General features: G+C 36.2%; 1 protein-coding gene and 2 long non-coding RNA genes across 18 annotated transcripts in view; 2 read left to right on the top strand and 1 right to left on the bottom strand.

The window, feature by feature from the left end:
• The window catches only part of Dnc (phosphodiesterase dunce), a 483,414-nt gene that overhangs the window by 441,877 nt on the left and 22,162 nt on the right, over positions 1 to 19,375 (top strand). The window lies entirely within an intron of this gene.
• LOC143376895 (uncharacterized) lies at positions 8,020 to 9,053 on the bottom strand. Its single transcript, XR_013087190.1, has 2 exons — positions 8,961 to 9,053; positions 8,020 to 8,892 (listed from the first exon to the last, which is right to left on the bottom strand). It is a non-coding gene; the product is annotated as an uncharacterized LOC143376895 (long non-coding RNA).
• On the top strand, positions 9,881 to 14,429 carry LOC143376894 (uncharacterized). Its single transcript, XR_013087189.1, has 3 exons — positions 9,881 to 10,359; positions 11,064 to 12,407; positions 12,893 to 14,429. It is a non-coding gene; the product is annotated as an uncharacterized LOC143376894 (long non-coding RNA).

Here is a 19,375-nt window from a genome sequence, read left to right as displayed (position 1 = left end):
CTGGGATTTTTCTCGCCGGGGAATTTTCTTTTTCCGATGATATTCAGAAAGCGTCACGCGATGCGAGAAGAGCATACCTGTACCGCCTGTGGAAAAGCCAACAAGCATGTCGTTTTGTTCGTAATTTACATCGCGAACTAGACTGGCGAGCCGCCAGGGGACTGTCAATTTATCACTGTTTCGCAGATTCTGCAAATTCTTCGGCGCTTAACCTGGCCATCTTTTTACTGAGGTTGTGGTAAGAGCGGTGGTGAAGGTAGTTGAATTTTTTTTAAGCAGTATGCGTGGTGTAGGGACAACCATATTGTGTTTTAATTATTGAAATTCTAAGCATCACTAAATATTTCACTATTAAAAGAAATTGAAAAGCACCCAAAATGTTAGAACAATATTTTAAAAATAATTACTGACACAATTATTCTATTATGCAATCATAATATTTTAAAAATAATTATTTATAAATAATTAACACAATATTTTAAAAAAAATTACTGACACAATTATTCTATTATGCAACCATAATATTTTAAAAATAATTATTTATAAATAATTATCACAATATTTTAAAAAAAATTACTGACACAATTATTCTATTATGCAACCATAATATTTTAAAAATAATTATTTATAAATAATTAACACAATATTTTAAAAGTAATTACTGACACAATTATTCTATTATGCAACCATAATAGAATAATTGTGTCAGTAATTATTTTTAAAATATTGTTCTAACATTTTGGGTACTTTTCAATTTCTTTTAATAGTGAAATATTTAGTGATGCTTAGAATTTCAATGATTTTGATGTATTATTTAAATACCTTACAGAAACCAAACAGTAGATATAATTTAATAGGGAAATAATTATATACAGTTCTCAGAGTTTTCTAATTATTTCTCCAGCATATATATTTTGAAAAGTTGGATAATAATTTTACAACACAGACTTAGAATAGACCACCTTATAAAATGAAATACAGTTTTAAAAATTGTTTCGTCCCTAGAAACTCCCACAAAATTTTCCTAAAGTACTTAAAAATTCGTATGTTGAAAGATTCTTGTGAAGCCACGCCAATTTTCATAAAATAGTTATAAAGTATTGACCAGTTAAATTGAATGGGGACTATCAACGTTGCTTATACTATTTACATTATGTGACGTTTCTGAATACTATTCTAACTAGTAATTATTTACCACTGGCTGGGCTATCTAATGAAAGATAAATATCTAAATACACTCCTACCCTCTGATCGCAGTATGCATTTAATTTAAATTAAACAACGTGATGTTTCAACACCATAGAATAATATGTGTCTAACTGTATTCCAGTGTCTATTCATTTCGTTGATATTGCAAATTGCATTTGCTGTAATTAAACTAAAAATCGATGCATAGCTAACGAAGCACGTTTCAATAACAGGATTGAGTGTTATCGATCAGTTCCCTCTTTAATTGCCACACTGCTACAAAATGTTACTTTTTATACAAAATGTTCATCCACATTTCACATTATATTCATCCACAAAATACCTAGCATTACTTACACCTAATTCAATTTCATCACAATTGGCAAACTTCATGGAAGCCTTCCATAAGGATGCCACTAACAAAATGTCCCTATATTCCTAGGGACTTTGAAGGATCCCTGTTGGTGCCATTACTTCATAGGTTATTTTCCGATCCAGCCTTTCTAAAAATTCACCGCGCTCGTTCTCCAATCGGTTTCCAAGAACCAAATAATCTACCAAATCTCAAACACTCTTCTTCGAATCGGTTGTCACCGCTTTGTAGGTTATGCCACTTCCAGTTAGCCTGATTTCCATGGAAAACCAACGAAGAGGGACGCGTTAGGCGAAATCTATTCTCTCGACGACCTAAATGAGACAAACGAGCGTGTTCGCTGAATTTGCCCGGAAATCCATAAATGGCGCCGGGCCAACAGCCGCCTGGCGTCGCGACGCTTCTCGGACAATCATCCTCATCTTTTGCTTTTCTGTTTTCCGCTTCCTGCGCCTTTTTCAACATCCCCTTGATTTGTCATGCTCCAAAAAGGAAAGGTCCTACGTTTTCCTCTTCTCTTTTGGTTACATTTTTGTAACCTTTCAAACTTCGTTCTAGCAAGAGTAGGCTGCTATGTAAATCCTGGTTACTTTTAGCGAGACACAGCAGTCTATTTGTTCAGCTCTTTATTTAGTTTCATCTACTAATCCCCCTTTAGATTAATGTGTTCAATATTTTACTGCGTACACAGTGTTGCCAGGTTGTGGGGAACAGAAATCCCTTTCAAGTGAGCAATAAATCCCTCATAACCTCAAAAAACACCTCACTCATAAACAGACTTCGAGTTTTAAAGCAAATCTCCGGGCTCCTGTTTTACTGGAAAAATCTTCGGGTTGAAGAATAAAAATGAGATAAGAAATTGTGATATTATACAATGGTATCAATTTTATATACAATGAAAGATATTATTTAAAAAAAAACAGATGCTTTTAAATTCTGTGTTGTTTGAGCTTAAAAGAATTGCATACTTGTTTTCCGGATATTCGAGAACGAAACTTTTATTGCTTTTTCCATCTCCGAGTTTATATGCGACTCTCCGGGTTGGAATGTGTGGCACTCCGGGATTTATGTGGCGATAAGGTGGCAACCCTGCTCATAAATGCAGACGGGATAGTGAATTTAAGGGGACTAGGCAGTCGAAAAATCGATTCTTTTTATTGCATTTTCCGAAAGTGCTATATTTTCTTAATAAAATGCCGCTTGGTTTATAGTAAAATTCGCAAAATTGTAGATTTGGCAGCTAAAAACGTCAATCGGCAACCTATAGCGTCCATCATTGTTTATGCGCTACTAAAATCCGGTGACTTCTTAATTTTTTTACGAAAATCTCGAATTTTTACGGACCGTATCAGAGGTTTGGGCCGAAACGGCACATGTTTCACGCATCCTGTAATTTTTTCCAAGTCGATCTGAACCTCAATTCGTTCGCAATCAGGAAAAAATGAAGAGAAAAAATATTCGAGAAAAACGCGGTTGAAGTTTCTGGACAAAGGGGGCGCTATAGGTTGCCGCTTCACGTTTTTAGCTGCCAAATCTACAATTTTGCGAATTTTACTATAAACCAAGCGGCATTTTATTCAGAAAAATAGTACTTTCGGAAAATGCAATAAAAAATCGATTTTTCACCTAGTCCCCTTAATATGTAAACCAATCCACCAGAGGCGCTGAATGTCGACGGAATCGACTTTTTAGACCTGATTTTTTATTTGAAGAAAATCGATTCTATGGAAAAAAAATCGACATCCCAACCAAAATCAAGTTATATTCTGTATTCTGCAAAGTTGCACATCTCTTATCAAGGTTCAGAAAAAAAATTCCTACGTTTTTGCATTTTTTTTTAAGAAAATCCTTTTTCAGGCAAAAACGCCCTACACCGAGGGATTCACCCCTCACCCTGGCACCACTGTCAGCATACTGTATTTGGTTACTAAATTCAAGTTTAATGGTAAACTGGAAGTGGTGGGGGCGGTCGAAGCGGAGGGTGGGGATAACGCTGCGCGGCCAATAGCCCTTGTCCTGATTACCTGAGTGTTCCTCAGCGTAATTTATGCTAGAACTTAAAGTACATCGTATCTTGAATGCGAAAAGTTGGCAGACCCTCGGCAAATATATATTCTGTCTTCAGTTCTCTGTGTAGAAGAAGTAAATTTTGTAACGCTACTTTTGAATCGCCCTATACCTTCAGACCATAAAAGTAGAAAGGAATTTCGTCGATTTGATGTGTGTGGGAAATGGAAACAGCGGTGGTGTGACGAAACGGATGGGCGACATCGAATTATAGTGTATAGGTCTCAACTGCGAAGTTTTAGCCTTTGATCACGTCGCCCCCAGCCTGATCGATCGTACAATTAATTACAGAAACTCAATCATTCCGGCCTTGCTACTGACATCTGTATTTATCTTTCGATTTAACAAGGCGCAATATCTGTTTCATTTATTCCGTTAATTAATCGCGATCTTGCTGACGTGTTCAGGATGCATAATACATGATATAACTTTGTGCTGATACAAGTTCTGCATCTTAATATATAAAGCAGAAAGCCTTTATATGTTTATGTGTTTGTCTATCGCCTAAAAACTTTCGAACGATAAACTCTGGAGTGCCTGACTAATCCAGATGAATTTAAATTGACCATTTCCCCCAAAAAATTAAAAAATTTAAAAAAAATGCAGAGGGGAATCCCCCGGGGCGCCAGGGTAGTATGGGATTTTTACCCATTAACCCCACGGCCACTATGAAATTTTTAATAATTTCCATGTAAATATCTCTATTTTTAAGGCTCATTGGCAGAAACGCTCGGACACCTATTTACTTATTTTCGACATAGACTCATCGTACCAAGGCTCATCAAAATCGGTGTCTACCTCATGGTGTCCTCCCCTTGTCAGTGTGGCAATCGAGGGTTAATTTGAATATAAAAAAAAATGTTCAATCTGCCAACGCGCCATTCGCATGGCTGTTTTCAATCGTCGTCATTTAGGTATCTTCTAATTGAGTTTGCCCCAGGGATTGAAACGGTTCCGAAAATAACTGTTTCGAACAGTTATACATCGGTTCTGACAGAAACAGCTATGAAGAACCGATATTCTGAACAACTGTTATAAGGACATTTCTGACTAAATCGATTTCGGTTACGGTTCTACGGAACCGATATTATATCGGTTATAACGGTTCTAGAGCCGTTATTTTTTCGGTTCTATATCGGTTCTGGAATTTATTCACGCATCGATTTTACAGGAATTGAAATAAGTAGATATTACGCTCACAGATTAGTAAGAAGTATATTAAGAATTTATGTTGAAGAAGTATTTCTAAGAAATTCAATAATCCACAATTTAATCAGAAATTATGGATCCATTTTATCGCACTGTCTCAACTCTCGGATGGCCGTGCATGGGTTCCTTTTCTCCAAGAGCTTCTCCAAACATCTGAACTCGCGATGGTTGGCTTAAGCGCTTAAGCTAAAACTTGCTTACGTTAGGCACGTTTCGGAGTTCAGCGGAGCGTCCGCGCTACGGGTGTGGAGCACTACCTGCACCGCATTCCATATAAGAGCATACCGGCGCCCCTACCGATTTGCGACCGATCTGCGCAGCTCCCCCACTACTACCCACGGTTTGAACCGCGCGCGATTGGTCGCGGTGGTTCCCAGGGAATAGGTGGTACATCCCAAACGCGGGACCTGACCGTTGTCAGCGTAAACAACGTCCCGCACGAAAAGATAACAGAGAGAGTACGAGGGCCGTGCGACGGAGAAAAACATAGGCGGTTAAGTGGGGAGCCGGGCGTAGCCACGCCTCCTGAGGGTCGCGCCTGCGCTAAACAGGTATGCTCTAATGTGGAATGCAGTGTATACATTGTCTAGGGCAGGGTTGACGTGGGACAGGGTTGCATGTAATAAGATGTTCCCTTTTTTCGATTTAATGCTAACACATACTAAAATGAATTTCTGTTAGCACTAAATAAGTAGGTAATAGTGCGTTGAATAGTGACTACATTACTCCTTCTATTCATGCACAGAATAATTGAGGAAAAATGGTTCACGGTACAAAACAATCTAGTGATATGTATTAAGAAATTTCTTAGACCTGGAACTTTAATATAGGAAAACGTATTTAATTGCTAGATCTATACAGAAGCAGAGTATACAGTATAGCTCAGGGTTGACTAACTGGTGGCTCGCGAGCCACCGGGTGGACCTACGCCTTGCTGCCACGCTGATTGGTCCCCCTCCATACCGACCTAACTCTGACGATCACAGTCGACTCCTCCTTCTTTCCTTCTCTTTTTGACTGCGATCGTCAGAGTCTGGTCGGTATGGAGGGGGCCGTTCAGCGTGGCAGCAAGGCGGGGGTGCCCCCGGTGGCTGTGATGCCAGATCGGGGACGGGTTCCCTCGAGAATTTCCCCCACCTCGCGCACACTACGCCGGAGCTGCGTGTCCGTGAGTCAGACTCCGAAGCGCCGAGCTCACGGACACGCTGCTCCGGCGCAGTATGCGCGAGGTGGGGGAAATTCTCGAGGGAACCCGTCCCCGATCTGGCATCACAGCCCGGTAGCTCGCGAGCCACCAGTTAGTCAACCCTGGTATAGGAGCATTCGTCCGCAATGATTACTATGAAAGAAACGCAAGCTTTCACACTTTCTCAGTCAAGCGGATTCCGCCACGGAGTAATAAACAGCTGCACATCAAAACATTGACGTAGATACGCTACTGGGATGATGGCTAAAGCAAGAATAGACGTCTGCGTTCAAATTGCGTTGACAAAATAAATCCATGCACAGCCATCGGAGAGTTAACACATATAACAATTTCGTGGGAACAATATAAGAATTAATTTACGAACCGAAATAAACCGACTCCAGAACCGTTTTAGAACCGAAAAAATAACGGTTCTGGAACCGTTATAGCCCATATAATATCGGTTCTAGAACCGTAACCGAAATGGATATAGTCAGAAATTTCGGTTCCTTATAACAGTTATCCAGAATATCGGTTCTTTATAACTGTTTCAAGAGCCTAAACTGATACCATAAGTGTTTTAAACCCCTGGTTTGCCCCCACCCATATAACACAATGCATCTCTTTGAACCCTGCAGCAGGCAACCTGTCAGAGAGTGATTACACGCACCGTTAGTCCGGCGTAGCAGTTAATAAAAGTACGTCGAGCATTATGTAAGCCGTTACCAGCGTGGGCTATACGTCATTCTGCGTTGTTTCATCCCCAAACCGTCGCCATTTCTTTCAACCCCGTCGCCGACATAGTTAGCTCTTTCACGTGTTAACGGCGTCCTATTCATTGCTTCACACGTGCCAATGAGGTGCCTTCCTCATCTTACCACCTTTCTGCGTAATCACATCAATTTGATGTAATCAATGTGTCCACTTACTACACGAAATATTGTACTGTTCGTGGTGGAGTGGAAGAGGGATGAGACCCTTTGGAAGTTGGGAACGCATTTGGAATTGTGAGAGGTTGAGAATCTCTTTGAACGGTCTAAATATTAAAAAAAAAAAATAGAAAAATTATATTTTTTTTTTAGAAAGCGGTTTTCAATGTTGCGATTTTTTTTAGGAGGGGGATGATACAATAGTAAACACTGGGGCACATGTCTTATCTTCCTTGGTGTCGTGTACCCCTAACACGAATTGAATTTAGGAAAATAATTTTCTTAAATGCCTGCAAAATGTGAAGCTCATTTTTTTTTGAAAATTCTAAAAACTCGATCCCCTAATTTTATTAAAACTAAACAGAAGTCAAGAAAAATTTATGACAATTTGTGGGAGAAGCTAGTAAATTAGAAAGCTTGAAGTAATGGAATGTAAGTACCTATGAAAAGTAAATTTGAAAATACTTGTAACATGAAATAAAATTTGAAACAGTTTTGGAAATAGAGTCATCGATCATATATTGAACCTAAATTCCCCTAAATTTATTTACCGTATAATTCCAAAGACTGAATATTTTACTTTGCACACAGAGATATGTTCCTTCGTGTGTGTGTAAAAAGAAAAACGTTTACATGCCTAAAAGCAGCATTGGTTCTTGAAATACTTTGACCAAAGTATCATCGACACTCTGGTCCTCGCACAAGTGGCGAGTGTCTGTTAGCAGCCGACAGAAGAATAAAGAAAATTTCGCGGAAACATTCGGCGGATGGCCCGATTCGACGAAAGAATTATTTTCAACGGACGGAACGGATGTTGCCGTTCGATAATTTCGATTCGAAGCAGACGCCTTCCTGTAAGCGTTTCGCGAAAGTATCTCACGGGGATTAAGAAAGTCACTATCAGAAAGCTCTCAATTTTTACTCTAATTTACAAACTTCCTGTGATACACAGAATTTATGGACAGCCTTGGAATTTTAAAAGTGGTAAGATTCTCGGAAATATACGTCAAATATAAGTGAATTGAAAGTTTTGTATTTCAGGTCTGCAATGTTAAACAATTTACATCGCTTTCTCAAATAATACTTTATTTGGATATCTTACATTCGGTTTACATAAACCCATCAGTTGAAAAGTTAAAAATATGTTTAATCACTAATATTCGTAGCGAGTAGTTTTGGGAACGCGAAGAAGTCCGTGCAGATGCGCGTGTAGACCCCGCGCACCTAGTCCGTGCGCGTGGACCCCGACTGCTGTAGCTCGCATCGAGCACTGCCTCCAGATATTCATTAGCTTAATTAACAATTATACAACTCCTTGCAATTATAAATCTCGTCACCTGAATACTTAATAATTATTTTCCTACCCAGCTACACGTCCTTAGGATTTTAATTTTTTACTTGACACACAATTATTTAGTATTTATTAAAATTCTTGATACACGTGTTTCGTGTGTTTTAAAAAACATTTTCAAGTTTCGGAAAGAGCTGAAGGTGGTTACACGTCGCTCTAAGTGTGACTCAAGTATTCATATCGGTAATTTAATTTTCTGCCGCATTTACTAAACACAGCACTATTTAAAATAGGTCTTACCGAACGCGTAGAATCGTTCCCAGCTACTTAATCGCTCTGAGAGCGTCACAACGGTATCTATATATTACAAAAAGCTTCTTCGACTGCTATATAACACTTTTTTCCACTCATAATTCCTAATTGACTGCAAATCGATAGCTCGCACTTTATTCTTCGTCGCAGAACAGAAACATGATATGCAATTTAAATTATTTATAAATGATCCTCTTTTAATGATCACGTTGGAAGAAACTCGTGGTCTTCCCGAGTCTTATGCAGGGAGAGAACGAGTCGGACTGAGGTACTTCTGCTCGATCAGTGCGACACGTGGAATTTGCAAGTGCGTACAAAGAAGCAAAACAACTGTCCACTGGGAAATGTTCTTGCTAAAACAGCAGTTGACGAATTTAGAGGAAGAAAATCTTGACGAAGGCCTACCTTCGTCCAGATAAAATGGTAGAATATTCGCCAAAAAAATATGAATTGGGGAATACGAAGTTAATTATGAATTTGTGTCTTAATTAAAACGAAAGAAATTGTGGCATGGTGTTTGCGCGGAAGTTGGAAAACGAAATTTCGACTTTGGACCGTCAACTAATTCTTGTGCAAATGCAAAATCCACGCGCTCTCGGTAGCTACTGAAGAGCACCAGAGCTGCGGGTGGATTTTGTAAGCGACTGATAAGGATACTAGTAAATACACGTTGTGACGCAAACGTTGTTTGACGTACTACACGAAGGTTTGCCTCCAGATAGGTTAATCGACGAGACAAATTACCTGCGATTACATTTATGGCAGCACGATTTACTGCCCCGTGTTTTCCACGCGGTGAACGACAGTATAGGTCAGCTGTGAAAAAAGTTGAACGATTCACCGAGTGTGCTTGCTCCAACATCGCACGTTTCTGCGGCGATGCGTTTGATGAAGTGCACTTTCTTGTGCACAGTGTATCTGCCAAATAACGTAATAAATAAATTATACAATTCCGTTAATGTTCGAAGTAAATTACCCCAGGTAAAACACATTTGAAACACTCAAACTTTTTCGCACTTGTGTTAATTGCCCAAGGAAAGAATTATAGCAAACAATTTTAAGAAGAAAGTGAGCTGATTTTAAGGGAAATATAGTTTCTCTCAGAGTTTATTGATATTGATCTTATATGAGGTACAGTTTGAGAGAGGAGATTGAAGTTTGTATCGTTCTAAGTTGTATGTACAATTTTCAGTGAGAATTGTCAAATTTTTCAGTGTTCTCGTAGCATAGTTGTATATTAGTGTCTATTAAAATGAGAAAAGGACTTGGAAGTATCAGCACATACGATAAGTATATTTTGTGCCGTGTATTATACACGTGGGATCGCGGCTTAAGGCACCTTTATTTTATCGTGTCTATAACGTGAAGCAAATTATCAGTTTAATATAAGTAACGAAGTATATCTTTTCCATTAATATACAACCTGAGGGACTCACACACGTGGGATCGTGGCTTAAGGCACCTTTATTTTATTGTGTCTATAACGTGAACCAAATTATCAGTTTAATATAAGTAACGAAGTATATCTTTTCCATTAATATACAACCTGAGGGACTCAAACACGTGGGATCGCGGCTTAAGGCACCTTTATTTTATTGTGTCTACAACGTGAACCAAATTATCAGTTTAATATAAGTAACGAAGTATATCTTTTCCATTAATATACAACCTGAGGGACTCAATCACGTGTAAGTCAAGTGTAAGTTACATTAAGCCACGGTCCCACGGGTGCTATGAACCGTGCAAAATGTACTTAGGGCACCTTTTCCATTGAGATTATCTTTGAAGCGCGGTCCCCTTTGAAGTGTGTCAGTTGTATTTTACACACGTGGGATCGTGGCTTAAGGCACCACTCTATTAATGTATCTACAACGTGAACTTCTTTTTAAAGATAACCAATCTTTATCATTAATATACAACCTGAGACACTTATTCACGCGTAAGCCTAGTGTCCTATACCTTAAGCCCCGATCCCACAGGTTTTACAAACCGTGCAAAATGTACTTAACGCACCTTTTCCATTAAAACAGCTCCCAACCAACTATATTAGTCAAATTAGAGTTGAGTAATAAACGATAAATATAAAGTACTATGATACTATAGAAATAATGATAATAATTTTTAACATCATGTGTATATATTTAAAAAAATTCAATGTTAATATAAATAATTGTAATACGAAAATAGAATATGAAATTGATCAGCGTGGTGAATTGGAGCAGCAGATCTGACAACGTCGCATTCATTTGGAGCGTATTTTATAACCAAAAGGTCAGAAAGAATGTTCATATGAATTTGAATCGTCGTTCGCTATTTAAACGTCTACACACATCGATGCATCAACTTTAATTAACAGTTTCTCGATAACTGTGTGGTAAATCGATTTTAAACTTTGTACAAGGGTTTCTTGTATTCCAAATTAATTTTGTACGAAATTTGAAAGAGTTCTTGAATTTAGAAGTTTATCCAGGAACTAAGACTGTCTTTTAAGCGCGATCCCGTTTAAAGTGTGTCAGTTGTATTTTACACACGTGGGTTGGTGGCTTTATGCGTCTCATCTGTTCTTACAACACTTTACTGCGCAGGTAGCTTACACAACAGGCGTAGTTTAGCAAACTCGTAGATTGACACAGAAGGTTGTTTATCGTCAGTCGTAAACAAACGCCGGTAAACAAAATGTGTGGGTTAGCTTTGGGATAGGCGATGAGATACACGTAAGTCAGGTGAAGCCGTGTAAAATGGTACAAGAAGTGAAATCGACGACGCGCAATTGACTGCGAGACAAATAAAAGAGGGGACTCATTTATACACAGAGATCCTCGTTCCCGAAATTTTTACAGACCATTTCGTACCGTTTTATCGCTCCTTCTCGCGATGCTCCTTTATTGCTACATCGTTGTTGATGTCTAAAAGAGAATGAGAAAGGAGATACGTTTCGTTTAATCGATTGCCCTGCTTTCATGATATACACTTCCATGGATTCCTCTTGATGAAACGTTTATATCGGAATTCCGATGCTTGTTTGAATGAGCAGAATGGTTTAGAAACTCTGGGAAACTAGAAAGTGGGTAAATTGCTGCAGAGAAAATCGAGACTGCGAAGTTTAACATTGTGGGGAATAAAAATTCAACTATCGGGGAAAATTAAAATTCGAAAGCTGCAGGGAGAATGAAAATTGAAAAATTTAGGAATGCTTTGTCGAAAATAAAAGTTTGAATATTGGAGGAGCTGGGAATTTATAAATTAGAAAAAAAATGGAGCGAGTGGAAAATTTGGAATAACAAAAGAGGTGCAACGACAATTGAAGAATACGTACAATTGAAAATCCAGAGAAATGAAATTGAAATTAAAATTAAAATTTAAAATTAAATAAAATTTCTGGTTGAAATATTCATTGTAAATGGTAATATTATACAATTATCTGGAAAGTAATTATTACCGATTGTGTGAACATTCTGAAGAATTTCTCGCGTTATTACCTGAAAGTACAGTATAGATTTTGTTAAGTTTTTGCTCTACTTCCTCTTGATATTACGTAATTAATGCACTGATGCGAGGAACTGTGAATAGGTAATTGGCTTCTGTGCGATAGTAATTGCAGAGTATAAATTTAGTTCGGCGTAATCTGGGCACAAAAACGGGAAGCTAATTAACACTTGTTTCCACCTAATTAAGTTTCAATTGCTTCAGTTCATACGAACGATCCCGTGCTCGTTGGTCTAAATTTTACACTTTTTCCTTACATAATCTGTTGTATATTTTTAGTGCTCCAGTACAAATAAAACTTAATTTAATTCCGTTAACTCTATCGAAATTATTTTAAGAAATATACTAAACTTTAACCTGAAAAAAGTTATTAAATTATAAAATTTATTTTGAAATTTAAAAATTATCAAAATACAAAACTGAGAATTGAGATAAAAACGAATTGAGAAGGGTTCAAAATCAGTAAAAGAATATACTAAATTTTAACACGAGAAAGTTATTAAATTATAAAGATCAGTTGGAAATTAAAAAATTATCAAAATACAAAACTAAGTATTAAGAAAAAAATAATTGACGAAGGTTAGCATAAAAAAGTTATTAAATTATAAAACTTATTTTGAAATTTAAAAATTATCAAAACACAAAACTGAGAATTAAGAAAAAAGGAATGGAAGAAAGTTCAAAATCAATAAAAGAATATACTAAAGTTTAACATAAAGAAGTTATTAAATTATAAAAATTACTTCGAAATTAAAAAATTATCAAAATACAAAACTGAGAATTGAGATAAAAACGAATTGAGAAAGGTTCAAAATCAATAAAAGAATATACTAAATTTTAACACGAGGAAGTTATTAAATTATAAAGATCATTTTGAAATTAAAAAATTATCAAAATACAAAACTAAGAATTAAGAAAAAAATAATTGACGAAGCTTAGCATAAAAAAGTTATTAAATTATAAAACTTATTTTGAAATTTAAAAATTATCAAAATACAAAACTGAGAATTAAGAAAAAAAAAATGGAAGAAAGTTCAAAATCAATAAAAGAATATACTAAAGTTTAACATAAAGAAGCTATTAAATTATAAAAATTACTTCGAAATTAAAAAATTATCAAAATACAAAACTGAGAATTGAGATAAAAACGAATTGAGAAAGGTTCAAAATCAGTAAAAGAATATACTAAATTTTAACACGAGGAAGTTATTAAATTATAAAGATCATTTTGAAATTAAAAAATTATCAAAATACAAAACTAAGAATTAAGAAAAAAATAATTGACGAAGGTAAGCATAAAAAAGTTATTAAATTATAAAACTTATTTTGAAATTTAAAAATTATCAAAATACAAAACTAAGAATTAAGAAAAAAATAATTGACGAAGGTAAGCATAAAAAAGTTATTAAATTATAAAACTTATTTTGAAATTTAAAAATTATCAAAATACAAAACTGAGAATTGAGGGAAAAAGAAGAATTAGGAACAGTTGAAAATCAACAAAAGAAATTCCCAGCAAAACCTCGTAGCATCTTTCAATATTAACACACGTGATCCAAAGTGATTGTTATTTAGGCCGAAATAACTAATTTCGTACGGCCAGCTGGCGCTACATTCATAGAGTGTAATAAATCACATTGGGAGCACGCGAAAAATTCGAACGACAGGATCTGACATCATCGGTTATTTCACGTAACTCGAACCGCTCGTGGATGCGCCTTGGTGCCTCGTGATAGGTACTTGTCTCTCTGTTACACTAAATAATCGATGTCAACAGCAATTCTTTAAACACGTGGCTGCCTCGTGAGACAATCAGAACTAAACAATACACACTCTATTTATACTCATCTGCCTCGTTGTCTTATCGATTCATTAAACTTTATCAGCTAACAGACTCCAACTTGCTTGCTACTACTTCAGGAGCTATAAATCTCGACACTTGTAACGATAATTTCTCTTCATGCTCGCCTTTTTCCTTGAAGCAGCCAGTTTTTTCATCTGCGTCAACGATGATGCAAGTTTCAATGTATTTGACTGGAAAATCACGATCCCGCGTGTCCAAGGAGCTACGCGGAGCATACGCAGAACGTCTGCTGCGACGTATTCTGCGCAGCTCATTGCGCACGTAGGAACGTGGTTTAAGCCAGCGTTTCCACGTGTGCAGTTTCCTTCGTTACGAATAAATGTAAATTTCCGGTTATGTAAAACACAAAATGTGCTAATCAGTATCGAGATTAGATGATTAATGGCGTCTTTTTTTAGCTTCCTTGTATTTACTTGTCAAAGATGAACACCTTATCCATGTAAATGTCTTCATTTTTATACACGTAAGATACGCTCGACACGATTCTCCGCGTTGAAGGATATTAATATGTTCAGCAATAGTTTTGTCACTCAAATGATATTATAACACGCGAAATATAATTTCTGTGCCCAGCAATTTGAAAGATAAAATTTACAAAATTATAAAGCACAATAATTTCGTAATTAAAAGATTATAAATTATAAGTGCTTCGAGCAACGTGCCATATAAAAAATTTCCTGTGATTTACTGTTTAGAAAATAGTACGTTATTAATTATTTCACAGGCTCAAGTGGGCGGCGCCAAAATGGGAAGATGCCTAAAAGGGGGAGTGCTCGTTCTGAATCATGTCGCGCTGCCAGTTCCGATTTTCCTTCGATTGTAAAACGTGTTTCCCGCTGTTTCTTTAGATGGAATTGGACAGGCACGCGGCACCAAAGAAAACAGGATGCAAAATAAAGAAAATAACCGATTTGCAAATCAATGAAACGCTGCACTCCGCTCGCAGCCGCGGCCTTCCACGGTCGCCCGACGGAAGGAGGAAGAAAAGTTATTTCCGGCGGCGGCGGCCCACATGCACCGACCGTCCGAGATCGATAATTTGTCATTGCAGGCCGTTCATTTTTTATCTCTCGTCCCCCTCGTTTCCTTCGCGGCGACGTTCAAGTGCATCGATCCTACTCACCCAGCTGTTTGTTTGCTCGCGATCAAACGGGCGTATTCTAACCTATCTCCGAAAACGGCTACGCGCGCGCCATCTACGCAGAAGCTGATTTCCTCTTGGTACTGTCTTTGTATTCCACGCGAAATATCCCTGAATTTAATCCATCCTCAAAAAACTAAGTTAATTATATTTCAGCAAAGTTCAACTTCTGACCAACCCCACTTAAACAATTTAATTAAAATAAATTTTGGAGCTTCGACTAACGGCGAATAATCCTTTTGAAAGTGACGGTAACACGCAATTTAGGCAAATACTTTATTGCTTCAGGCTGATTTTATTATTTAGGTACTAACTTCACTAACCGGCTTTGCTCGATTTTTTTTTTTTTAACAGAGTATAGGGTTGGAAAATTTTTTGGTGACTGAGAAACACACAAATATAAACTTTTTGCTATATATATTAAAATGTGTATTGGGATACTGATTTTTTACTCCAATACAAACACGAAAATTAGGTGTTGTTAATATGGTATTCTGCACGTTTATGGGTGTGAATGTGTGGAGTTTGCAAATGGTAAACAGGAAAATGATATTTTTACTTGCACAGTAAGGGTTACTTTGTGGTGGTATCGTTGGTTTATCTTGGGGAATTCCCTGAGTGTACGTGGTACACGTGGTGGTACACTTTCGCTCTTGTTCAACTGTGATGCTTTTATTAATTTTGTTTAGACTGTTACTGTAGGGAAGTATGGGAAATAAAGACTTAATCGTTATTGCGATTTATTCTTGTTGGATGTTACCACCTCAATGTAGAATTTAATATTAACTTACAAGGGAAGTTCGGCAAGTGGGAAATTCCATTAACTCTGTGAACGTATTATATCTTAATTTGGCAATAAAACGATCCTAAGGGTGAAAACACCCCCTCGGAAAAATGGCGAGTTTTCAGATTATCGTGAATATTTACGAAACTGATCAAAACAGATATCAAAAAGGATTTAAATTCAAAGTTCTATGGTTTCTTATGTCAAAGTTCTATTATTTCTTTCAAAATTTATCCCCACCATCCTTTTTTTATCATATTGTAAGATATCAAACGCCATAAAACTTTGAATTGAATTTTTTTCGATTTCTTTTACGGTTTCGCAGATATTCACGATAATATGAGAGCTCGCAATTTCTTTGAGGGGGTTTTTTCCTCCTTAGGACAGTTTTATGGCCGAATAAAAAAATAGATACGTTATTAGTATCACTTGAACTAAACTTCTGCAAAGTTTCAAATTTTTTAAAATTTTCTAGTTGCCGAACTTCCCTGGTTAGTTACTTTGGGTCGTAAAAGTAACTCAAAGAAAGATTAATCCTTTCTTCGTTGAGAATAGGTTATACATAACCTCGCACGAATAAAAATAGACGCTTTAAAAATAAATATATATTTTGAGAGCCACTACGAATCTGAATAACTCAAAGACACTTAACTTACTACAAAAAATTCAAAGGCGAATGAATCTAGCGATGGGAGTGGCCAGCGAGAGTGGTGGGGATAATCCTCCAGTAACCTTGAGTGACCACTTGCTCCTACCCCGGCTATAATCCCATAAATCCCAATTAAAAAAAAAAAACACTTCAATAAATTTTTTAACCACGCATATTGCATTCTAATGAAGCAGATCTTATGCAAACCCACATTTTTTGCGAAATTAAGTTAGCAATAATGTATTCCAACAGGCTTTACTAATCATGCAAAATAGGAAAAAAACAATCAATGTGGTTCACTACCTTTTGCCCTCAGTGCCTCAAATAATCAAAACAAAATTCAAGTTACGCTTATAAATTTTAAGATCAATTTCACCGTAATTATTATATTATTAAAAACAATTTACTTTTCATCCTTCGCGTCAAGTATTAGTTTCACCAACAAAACATTGGAGCTGATTGAATTAATTAGTTAGAAGCTGGTAGTTACATTCATGAGTGTAATTGGTTAGTTAACAAACTATAATCCAGCAGTCCGGACGGTTCCAATATTCAGCCGAACTGCGAAATGTGCAGCGCTTCTCGAGCCGAAGATGATTATAGTGCAATCCCATTAGGAGCTTGATGGAGAACAGTATTCTGGAACAGGATCCCTAGCATTGAGAGCTCGGGCTGCACCCACGCTTTTGCATAAGCGTCACAGCCTCCTAGCGTTTCCCACTACGTCAAATAAACTTAAAGTTCCCCGGCGAGCATCTCCGAGAATTCCAATTCCCTCTGGGATTAAGAGCGCGGGAAATGATCCATTCTTGGATATTAAATCAGGCGACGATTGTTGCTCCAATCGTTCCCACAACCATCAGTGACGGAAGTGTGGCATCTGTTGCGCACTTAACACCCATGAATCAACTATGATTTTAGATCTCGCAAGTCGAGCCGCACAAATTTCGTTTCCAGCGATCATTGACGTTGCTGACGTAAAAATCGTTTTTTTTTAAGCGTGGAAAGTTGAAATAGCCTGGCCTTGAATTAATTTTGGCAAATGAGGTCAATTCTATGGAAATTATTCCTCCCTCTCCTATGAGACACTGCTTGTTGTCTGTTTGGTAACGATACTAATGAACTATGTATTCTTAATGAGTTAATTTACTGCATTTCGTAAAATATTTGAAATGTGTTGGTCATTTATGCATGCATCTGGGGTTTTTTAATTTTGAAATTCTTGAACTGGCATTTCTTAATTAAGAACCTTGCAGCAAGAGAGGTGTAGCCTCATTTTTAGCAACTGCGAGTAAATTGGAATAAACTGCTTGTAGAAGTATTGCTTTGACTTAAGATTAAAAAGAGGAGATTAATTGAAAAATATATGGTTTCACACAATAAGTAGTAGTTATTGAGTTGATAAGTTTTTTTTCTATTTGGGAGGGAAAGTATTTAATAATAAAAATATTAATATTAATATTTCTATTTTTATTTATATATTTTTCTAAAAATATTAATATTAATATTTCTATTTTTATTTATATATTTTTTGAAAATATTAATATTAATATTTCTATTTTTATTTATATATTTCTTAAAAATATTAGTATTAATATTTCTATTTTTATTTATATATTTTTTAAAAATATTAGTATTAATATTTCTATTTTTATTTATATATTTTTTAAATATATTAATATTAATATTTCTATTTTTATTTATATATTTTTTAAAAATATTAGTATTAATATTTCTATTTTTATTTATATATTTTTTTAAAATATTAGTATTAATATTTCTATTTTTATTTATATATATTTTTTAAAATATTAATATTAATATTTATATTTTTATTTATTTGCAATAAATCCCTCATTATTGTTATTGGATTTACAGCAAACGCGCAACAAACGATGTAGACTTTTTACACATATTACCTACATGTCATAACTCAAAAACTGTCAAAAGTGCAGATGCTCCATTTCTGTCCAAACCTTAAATAATTTTCCTCAAGATAAGCTGTTTTACTGTCAAAAATATTCCACGCTTTTTAACTTTTTATGAAAATATATATTTAACAAGTAACAAAATTACTTTGGCAGAGGGAAAAGACTTCACAGCGTTTGCATTAGTAGGTCGAAAAACAAATTCTTCACTTATTGCAATCGAAATTCATTATTCACGATCGAGCAAAAACCTGTCACGTTTGCAGTTTCCATGCGAAAACCACGTGACTCCGAGGGTCAGGAGCATCCTGTCGAAGGATATTAGATGAGAGTTAATTGACAGGAGAATTACCTGTGGCTGTGATGCGTTGCTTGACATTTAACGTTTCGAGATACTACGTGCTTGCGATTATATAGTATAACGTGTACGTGCACAGTGGCACGTTCTCCCGCGGATTCTTGGCGCCAATTGGCAACTATCGAAGCTATTCAAGTGGGAAATCCTTTTATTCGCTCAACTTTTCATTACCGAGAAATTCTGGTGTCCGATTATTACATTGATCGAAGCATAATTTCCGATCGATCGATTGGCTGCCCTTTTGTTAGTGGACTTAAGTTCGAGGATGAGTTCGATATAAACTCGGGGCTTATTCGAGAGCGCAGTCCACCAATGAAGTGGTGGCCAGTAACGATTATAGAATTATAGGTTATGATTTCTGGTAGGACGGTAGAATTTTAATTTCTAACTTTGTGATCGCGAATTTTTGTTTACAGGGCTAAAATACGTATAAATAATATTTATATGAAGGGGAGACTTATTTCGAAAAAGTCTCACCCCCCTCCAGGGGAGGTTCCGTCCTAGAATTGTGGAAAATTTTTATTTTTTTATTTTATTTTTCGAATGATCGATCTTTTAAGAATATGTGTTTAAAAGTTTTTTTTTAAATTAGAAAAATTCCTGAGGTTAA

This window comes from Andrena cerasifolii, chromosome 15, assembly GCF_050908995.1.
Source record: "Andrena cerasifolii isolate SP2316 chromosome 15, iyAndCera1_principal, whole genome shotgun sequence".
Taxonomy (NCBI): Eukaryota; Metazoa; Arthropoda; class Insecta; order Hymenoptera; family Andrenidae; genus Andrena; species Andrena cerasifolii.
This window is presented reverse-complemented; position numbering and strand designations above follow the sequence as displayed.